The sequence below is a fragment of the Felis catus genome, chromosome A3 (assembly GCF_018350175.1).
Source record: "Felis catus isolate Fca126 chromosome A3, F.catus_Fca126_mat1.0, whole genome shotgun sequence".
In the NCBI taxonomy this organism is placed as follows: Eukaryota; Metazoa; Chordata; class Mammalia; order Carnivora; family Felidae; genus Felis; species Felis catus.
The window spans coordinates 135,788,897-135,798,767 of NC_058370.1; the positions used below are offsets into that span (position 1 = coordinate 135,788,897).

Below are 9,871 nucleotides of genomic sequence, written 5' to 3' on the forward strand. Positions count from 1 at the left end.
ACTTACTTTTTACTTTTTAATTTATTTTTTATTCTTTTATGAATATAATTTATTGTCATATTGGCTTCCGTACAACACCCAGTGCTCATCCCAACAAGTGCCCTCCTCAATGCCCATCACCCATTTTCCCCTCTCCCCCACCCACTCCCCCACCTTCAGTTTGTTCTTTGTATTTAAGGGTCCCTTGTGGTTTGCCTCCCTCCCTCCCTGTTTGTAACTATTCCCCCCCCCCCTTCCCCCATGGTCTTCTGTTAAGTTTCTCAAGATGCACATATAAGTGAAAACACATGATATCTGTCCTTCTCTGACTGATTTCACTCAGCATAATACCCTCCAGTTCCATCCACGTTGCTGCAAATGGCATGATTTCATTCTTTCTCATTGCCAAGTAGTATTCCACATCTTCTTTATCCATTCGTCAGTTGATAGACATTTAGGCTCTTTCCATAATTTGGCTATTGTTGAAAGCGCAGTGCAGGGGATTTTAATTAAACTGACATAGTTGAGACCAAAAAGATACCGTGGACCTTGTAGCTTATCTTCAGCTCTTGCAACATGACTTGAAACACAGCTGGGTGTTGCTGTTCTATGAGACAGTGAAGAGATTTCTTTGGTATTTAAACATATTCATATGACCCGTTCGATAAACCTAAATATAAACCCAATCTACACATTCAGAGATGGCATTCACCATGTCTGTGAAAAGCTCACATTGCTAATTGATTCCGATCGTGTCTTCAGAAGGGGAAATCAGTGATGGCACTTGGGAACCAGAATTCCTGTCAAGTTCTAAACGCTGGGCGCATGCATTTAGCCATGAGCCAATCTGATTTAAATCAGCACCGTCCATGAGAAATATTCTACCTGCCATTTGTGATCTGAATTCCAGTGTACAAGATCCATTGAAATATGGCACGCGTAAAAACCGGTCATGAGGCATTTTTGCTCGTAAATAAATAAGGCAGTGGCTGACTGTTTCTCCTTAGTTGCCTTTTGGGATAAGCTATCAAGCCTGCCTTTCCCCTGGTCTTCTTAAAGCCAACGAAGATGGTTTTGTTCTGCGGATGCATTTCTTGGGATACTCCAAATACTCCATCAGTGTCTCCCCTCCCCCAGGTGAGGCCTTTGTTCTTGTTGGCGGCCATGTAAGAAAATCCAGGGGCCCGGCCTCTCTTTCGCCCAAACAGACCACAGAGATTTGATAACAGTCTTGTTCTTGACTTGCCTCTCTTTTCGACAGCATGGCACCGGGCACGCTACCGAACGGAATCTTCTTGCCCTTCTCAACGTCATCCATTTTTATTTTTTTCTAAAAATTTTTTTTAATGTTTATTTATTTTTGAGACAGAGAGAGACAGAGCATGAATGGGGGAGGGGCAGAGAGAGAGGGAGACACAGAATCGGAAGCAGGCTCCAGGCTCTGAGCCATCAGCCCAGAGCCCGACGCGGGGCTCGAACTCATGAGCCATGAGACCGTGACCTGAGCTGAGGTCGGACGCTCAACCGACTGAGCCACCCAGGCGCCCCCATTTTTATTTTTTTAAATGTTGCATTTATTTTGGGGCAGGGGGAGAGAGAGAGAGCGAGAGAATTCCAAGCAGGCTCTGTGCTGCCAGCCCAGAGCCTGATACGGGACTCCAACCTATGAACTGTGAGATTATGACCTGACCCAAAGTTCGATGCTCAACTGACTGAGACACCTGGGCACCCCAACATCACCCATTTTTTCTTTTCCTTTTTAAGTTTATTTATGTATTTTGAGAGAGACAGAGAAGGGGGGTGGAGAGAGAATCCCTATCAGCACAGGGTCCTAAACGGAGCTCGAACTCACGAACCCCTAGACCATGACCTGAGCCGAAACCGAGAGTTGGATGCTTAACCGACTGAACCACCCAGGTGCCCCTATTTTTAAACGGCTCTTCCATCACGTGCAGAACAAAGGTTCCTGCTGGCCAGCCAGATGTCACAAGTCCTTCTGAAGTGTCCTGGCCAGCTCTGGGAAGGCCATCTGCGGGATCCAAACCCTGCTGTTCTTTCCCCCCCCAAAAGAACACGACCTGGCCTGAAACAAGCCTTCCTTTTCTTCCCCTGGTCGCTCCTTGCCCTGTCGTCCTGCCTACGAACACCTGCCCCTGGGCGGCTGCTGGGGCCTCTCTCTTCTTACCGGATGCCGTGCTGCCTGGTTCAGGAATCGCTCAATAAAGCCAGCTGGGTCTGCCCATTTTCTTCGCTGCATTTTGTGGGGGGTTTTGAAGGACCTCAAGTATCACCTGGACTTGCTAATTCAAATCCATCTACTTAGAAACACATGTGCTCTTTTGCACTTCGCGTATGTTAAGACGCTGGAGAGGCAGACTTAGCGTTACAAAGCAAAGGACAGCTAGTTCCAGTATCAAAGTAAGAACAGTATAAATGCACATGGAAAGGAGTTACCGTGAGATTTTAGTGCTATTAATGATGTCAAGTTGTCCCCAGAACACCGTGTCCACTGTGGCCACGCACAAACTCCTGGAGGCAACTGTGTACACAAGGGAGGGGAGGAAGGCCACCTAATACTTTATTATTAGCTAGCTCACTGGACCCCAACTTTAGCACAGGGCAGAGTGAACGGGGCTGGACATCGCAGAAAACTTTATTTTCCTTTCATTTGTTTAAAAAACACATTTTTGTAGCCAAAAAAAAAAAAAAAGAAAGAAAGGGAACGTTCGCTGCTAGGAGTTTGTTGCTAAGTTTAGAATCTGGCATTTTTATCAGAAGTACTGTGAAATATATACTTTCGAAAGTGCCACCTCGGGGCACCTGGGTGGCTCAGCTGGTTGAGCACCTGACCTTAGCTCAGGTCGTGATCTTGTGGTTCTGGAGTCTGAGCCCCACGTAGGGCTCGCTCGCCGCTGTCGGTCTCTCAGCACAGAGCCCACTTTGGATCCTCTGTCCTCCTCTCCCTGCCCCTCCCCTGCTTGCACTCTCCCCAAAATAAATACATGCTTAGAAAAAAAGTGCCACCACAATGCCTTTCTGTTTACATGTAATGTTTTCCCTTCACTTTACATTTGTTACATTCACAAAGGTGTTCCCAGCGCTTATGAGGTTGCACTTATATGAGAGAGAGAGAGAGAGAGAGAGGGAGAGAATTGCATGAGACCTGGTGGTTATTTGTACCCTTTGTGGTCTCAAGACCTATTTTTTCCTCCTTTATTTATTATGTGGGTGCTATGCCCCCATGAAACGCTACCGTGAGCCCAGGAAAGGATTGTTGCCGTGCCCTCAATATCTCAGATGTCTGAGAAACCTAAGAGCCCTCTGTGCTTCTGGATGGATCTGAAGATACGGGAACTCGAACAGTCCACAAGCAGAATATGGAAAGGACTTCAGAGCATCAAGGGAGCCTGGGTGGCTCAGTCGGTTAAGCACCCGACTTTGGCTCAGGTCATGATCTCACGGTTCGTGGGTTCGAGCCCCGCGTCGGGCTCTGTGCTGACAGCTCGGAGCCTGGAGCCTGCTTCCCATTCTGCGTCTCGCGCTCTCTCTGCCCCTGCCCCACCCTCCGCTCAAATGTGAATAAACATTAAAAAGACTCTAGATGAGCATCAAGTTGCCAAATCCCTCCTACCACAATCCTGATGAGGAATGCGGGGAGGGTCTTGAAATTGGGGGAATGGTAGGAAGTATTGTACAGGGGGGAAGGAGATCCTTGGAAGTGACAGATGTCCTGAACAAGTACATCCGCCTCTGAGAAGGTGTGGGGCGTCACATTGCCTGCCTGGCGAGCAGCTCTTCGGCGTCCCTAGGAAAAGGGCATCGTGCAAGCCTGCACCCAGGTTGGCCCTGGCCTCTCGGAGCTGCCCTGCAGGCTGGATACCGTGACTCCAGCTGTGGCCAGGAATAGAACGAGAGCTTAGTGTTTTTTCTTCAGTGGATAAAACTGAGCTCATTCACAGACATTGAAAGAACCTGCCACTGTTATTGATTCAGAATAAAATCCTCTCTTATTTATTTATTTATGTTAACGTTTATTCATTTTTGAGAGACAGAGAGAGACAGAGCGTGAGCAGGGGAGGGGCAGAGAGAGAGGGAGACACAGGATCCAAAGCAGGCTCCAGGCTCCGAGCCGTCAGCACAGAACCCGACACGGGGCTTGAACCCACGAACCGTGGGATGGTGACCTGAGCCCAAGTCGGATGCTGAACTGACTGAGCCAGTCAGGCGTCTCAGAATAAAATCCTTTTAAAAGGAGACTCTGGAAAGACTTTGAGCTGAGAAGGATCCCAGCTTGGGATGTTGTCGATGGACGAGTGGTCGCAGCTCCAGTACTGAGCTCCAAAGGCCTGCAACTCTCCAAACCCTGCTACCTCACTCTGGTGGTGTTCTTTTCTGAGTGGAATGTTTTCAGTGTTCGGACTGTCCTACTTGTCCTTTTCCTTCCCTGGAAGCTCTTCTCTGTCTCCTTTGCCATCCCACCCTCCTTCCCCCGTCCCTAAAGGATGAAGTCATTCAGCTTGGCCCCGTAGCTTCCTCTCTCTCCTACTTTCTGGTGACCTCATGCCGGTCTGCAGCCTCAACTGGAAGGGAGTTAGTTCTGCACGGAAGGCCCCGCATTTACATCTGCAGCCATCTCTCTAAGCTCCAGGCTCCGACCTCCACCTCCCTGTGAGTCTCCAAGTTTCCCGGGCCCCGGACTTGGCAGTTACCCTTAGAGATTCTCTTTTTCCACTGTGATCTCTAAGCCCAAGCCATTTCTGCTGTTTCACCATCAAAATGAATCCCATGTCAAAACCCATCGCTCTGTGTCTCCTGCCAGGGTCCCGGCCAAGCTGCTCTCACCTCTTGTCCAATGAGTGCAACAGCATAGTAACTGGTGTCCTTGTTTTCATTGTTTCCACTCTTCCTCACTTCTGATGCTCTGGACCCTACCTTTAGGAACGTGTTACGTGAAATAATCTTTTTTCAAATACAGAGAAGTGTGCTTCTGTCCAAGCCCTCCGTCGGCTTCCCATTGCAATCAGAATCAAACTAAATCGTTCTTCACGGTCTGTGGACTCTGCCTTCTGCCTTCTGCCTTCCTGGCCATCCTCTACCTCCCTCCTGGCCTCCTGCACAGCCTCCTTGACTCTCTACAGGACATACTCATCAGAAAGGCCCTCCTGGCCCAGCAAGTCTGCATGTACTTTTTCTTTTTTAAAGAATTTTTTTTTCAACGTTTATTTATTTTTGGGACAGAGAGAGACAGAGCATGAACGGGGGAGGGGCAGAGAGAGAGGGAGACACAGAATAGGAAACAGGCTCCAGGCTCTGAGCCATCAGCCCAGAGCCGACGCGGGGCTCAAACTCACGGACCGCGAGATCGTGACCTGGCTGAAGTCGGACACTTAACCGACTGTGCCACCCAGGTGCCCCTGCATGTACTTTTTCTTTCAGCAATCAGATCGCAAGTGTCCATTGCCAAGAAGGCTCAGTTGACCTCTCTCTCTGGTGTATCCAGTCCCCCTCCCCCCGCCCCCGACACTTGTCCTGCTTTCATTGATTTCATTTGTCAACATAAGAGATTATCTTCTTGATTTATTTTTGTATTAGTTAATTATCTGTTTCCCAGTGAAATATAAGATCTGTCAGCACAGAACCCATGTCTGTCTCATTCACTGCTTTGTCTGGCACAGGGTTCCAAGTGCATTTGAAAACTGCACAGGTGAATGAATGAATGAATGAACGGATGGATGGTTGAACGAAGTACAATTGTAGAGCAGGGCGATCTCTGAAAACCTACCCCGCACCTGAAACGCCCAGGCACGTCCACGGCTGCCATTTGTTTCTTCATTAAAGGGAGAAGTGGTCCCTTTAGTAGAGCTGGTGTGACAGATCCAGAGAGGGGTGCCTCGGTGCCACAAAGTCTGTTGACAGATTGGAGGGGGCTTAGAGAAGAATATGGGATGAAAGGACCAAAGAGATTGATTTATGAGCTGAATTAAGCCTGCGGAATGCCTGCCTAGAGCACTGCGAAACACGGGCAGGAAATACTGTACAAAATTTGGAACATGTACAGAGGTAGGACAGAGATGAATTATTTAGCTCTGTGCGCATATTTGTAATTAGCAGACGGAGGACGAATGGAGCGTTGGCTGTTAGGCCCGAGGAGCTGCCTTCCCCAGGACGGTCACGGTGGTCCTTTCATTGATGGACAGAAAAAGCTACCAAAGGCAAACATGGGAATTGGGGATTGCTACTTCCAGCATTTTCCTAATGAGGTCAATACTCCGAAAATCTTTGAAAGAGCAGAGGAGCATTCTGGAAAAGTGTCATCACTTTTTATGTTTACTCGAACTCCTTATCCATCATCTGGCTCGGACTCAGAATTCAGTCGAGGTGGTCCCAAGTTCAGATTAAACAGATTTTCAGGGAATGAAACGGGAATGGTGGCTTCTCACACCTTCTACTGTATATGTCCTACTGCTGCTGTGACAGATCACTCAGCATTTAACAACTTCACCCACACAAATGTATTCGCTTAAAGTTCTGTGGGGTGGAAATATGACACAAGTCTCACTGGGCTACAATCCGTGGGTCAGCCCGCTGTGCTCCTTCCCGGAGCTCTAGAGAAGAATCCGTTTCCTCGCTTTCTGTGGCTGCCAGAGGCCTCCCACGTTCCTGGCCTGGTGGCCCTTCTTCCATCGTCAAAGCCAACAAGGATGTACTCTCTATGCCTTCCTTCAGTGGCCGCGTCCTCCTCTAACTCGTCTTCTCTCTCCCCTTCCACTGGGAAGGACCTTGGTGATTACAGCGGGCTCATCTGGAGAATCCAGGATAAACGTCCCTTTTACCGGAGAGCCGATGTGTATCTTGATTCCATCTGCGACCCTCACTCTGCTTTGCCGCATCACATAACACATTCACAAGATCTGGGGATTGGGACGTGGGCATCTTTGCCGTTGGTGGCAGGGCATTATTCTGCTGATGGCATCGAATGAGGGCATCTGTGGAGATGTCGGGGGCGGTGCTGAGGCACAAAGAGGTCCTTCCTGAGCTTCACACCTCTGGTTCTGAGCACTCGGGCTCTCCCGGTGATCAGGTTCACTTTTAAACCTGTATCGAGGACACATTAGTACTGTCGGTCAGTCAGGATCCCAAGGAGAAACAAAGGCATGCTCTCTGACCTGCCGAGTCCTACCAGGAGCCTGGGGCAGGATGGCCTGGGACACGTGAGTGCATAGAGAGGAGCAGACAGCAGACACTGACATGCAGAGTTTAGACATGAAGACACGGAGAGGCAGGAAATTTGCGTCTGTGGCTCATGGTCAATAACCAGTGAGTTGTGGAGCTGGGTCAGAACCAGGCATTGAATTCTAGTGCTTTATTCGCCACGTTCTACCTCATTAGCCATGACATGCGTCCCCTTAGCCGACTACCATAACACAGGGAAGGACACTGAGAGGTGGCGGGAAGAGCTGTTCCCCTGAGGCAAACAGAAAGATGCTGAGCGAAAGCCAATAACAGGGGCACAAAATGAAGAAACAGTGAATGTGTGAGAAAGATCACTTCTGGGGGAGCTACAATATTTGCAAAGTAGGTGGTGACAAACAGAGGCCAAGGGCAAACGGAACGCTCACGTTCCCAATGTGGTGGCCGCGGCCAAGGACACAAACGATGGTGAGAAAGGAAATTGGTTCCACAGCTTTGTGGGGCAGCTGCTAGCCCAGGCGTTGGCTGATGCGCTTTGTGGCTCTGAGCCTTCGTGTTCATGGCCAAGGACACAGGATGGCCGGTGGCTTAGCCCCAAAGAAGGGACTCCTTTCCCTCCAACAGACCTGAGCCGCGGCCTTGACTTAGATCCTGAGTTACACCTGTGTGGGGATTCAGAACACACACACACACACACACACTGAGCTGGTAGCCACTGAAAAATTGCTCGTGATGATTTGGGATTCTAACATATTTACATTTCTTTAAATGGATTTAAAGCTCCTCCCCAAACCTCCTCCAACCACACAGTGTTAATAAAATTTCATCCTACTACTAGTTAACGATGGGTTTTGATCGAAAAGCTCTAAATAAGGCTCCGTAACGGTGTCATTCATTGTGACCCTACCTGCTGTCGTTTGTCTGGGCACATGGACCTCTAGATCCCGGATCTCACCTTGTATCTTGGTAAAATCAGAGCCTAAGTTTTAATTTTTAAAAACCTTGTACTTTTGTAACGGATGTCGAATAAAAAATTTCCACATTACATATCTGCAAGGCAACATTTAAAACTGGGTGGAGGCGGGGTGCCTGGGTGGCTCAGTCGGTTGAGCTTCAGCTCAGGTCGTGATCTCATGGTTGGTGGGTTCGAGCCCCGCGTCGGACTCCATGCTGACAGCTCAGAACCTGAAGCTGTTTTGGATTCCGCGGCTCCCTCTCTCTCTCTGCCCCTCGCCTGCTCGTGCTCTCTCTCTCTCTCTCTCTCAAAAATAAACATTAAAAACAATTAAAACCTTGTGGAGATGCTGCCCTCTTCCAGCTCAGACTGCAACTCCGTAACGAAAAGAAAATGTCATGCTCCTTCAGCAACAATGATCTTTCTGTGCGTTTTGTGTTCCTGAGCCTGTTTGTTTACATTGAAAGTGTTTCTAATAAGCTGTGTCTCATATGAATATGCGAAAGGATCAGTCCCCTTATCTTCTGAATTAAAGTTCTATATATGTGCTCTCCCTGCTACTCTATGAGGCAATTTCAGCCTTTTCTTAGAGTGATCAATAAAATGAAATTTTAAAAAGAGAAAGAAATGACAAAGACGTCTCTGTTCAGCTGCCGTAGGCAGATGACTTTTCTTATATAAAGAGAACATTCCTGGAAGTGGATTTCATTAATTTCAAACAGCAAAGACCTGTAGTTTTTAAAAGGGGGGGAAAATAACATTACCCACCTAAGCCAACAACACTACAGCAGGGGATTCTTTATAAAATCATAAATCTAGCTACTCCGATGAGCATCACAAGCATAATATAAGGTATTATTGCTACTTATGTTATAAAAGGGTGCATACATTAGCATGCATGGGGATTGTCTGAGCCTCTACCCTGCATGACATCTGCTTCCTTTTAACAACAACAGAAACGAAACGACACAAAACCACACTCATTGTACCTTGAGCTTTCAAAAGAATAAAATGCAAAACTGGATTGTGTTTCAAGGTGAAAGTCCTCTGTTGACTCAGGATGCTTCCATTTTCATTGCAACTGTGGTTCTTGGTCTCTTTTTGGTAAACTTTTTGCCATCACAAGCTGAGGCGTCGATATATTTGTAGTTCAGTTTCATTTAACTATGTTCGTTTGTAATGATCTGTGACAGATTTATACGATCATAGATTCTTGGTGTCACTGTTGGATTATTTATATTTCTATAAATTAAGGCCATTATTATCAAAGATGGCCCCTGACAGTACGATGCAGTGGTTGGAAATAACATTTAATATTTCCTGAGCCCTGATGAATTCTCTCTGGATTGCATCCTGGTGTAGACTAAGAAATCATTGTCTTTGCTAGAAAAAAGGAGGTCTTGAATAATAATAATAATAATAAGTCACTAATGAAAGACAAAAATTTCAGGACTATTTGTAGACACTGGTTTTTAATCTTCCTAATGATAGCCCTGACGATCAATAGATGAGAGGGATAATACATAGCTGATAACACCAACGGACCAGGCTCCTCTCCCTCCTCATTGCGTGCGATTAGCCTCTAGGATAGATTCACATCATGCATTTTAAATCTTCCTTTTATCTCTGTGTTGGAGGATGATGTCTCCACCAAGCCATTTTTAAGCAAGAGTTTTATGACAGATGGGGCAGATGAGAACCTTTCTCTCCCTGCCGCCAATAAAACAATCAAAGTTAATTGGTGAC

At 47.3% G+C, this 9,871-nt stretch overlaps 1 pseudogene; it reads right to left on the reverse strand.

The window, feature by feature from the left end:
- Window positions 1–388: 388 nt before the first annotated feature.
- On the reverse strand, window positions 389–1,297 carry LOC109498533 (annotated as a pseudogene).
- Window positions 1,298–9,871: the final 8,574 nt, after the last annotated feature.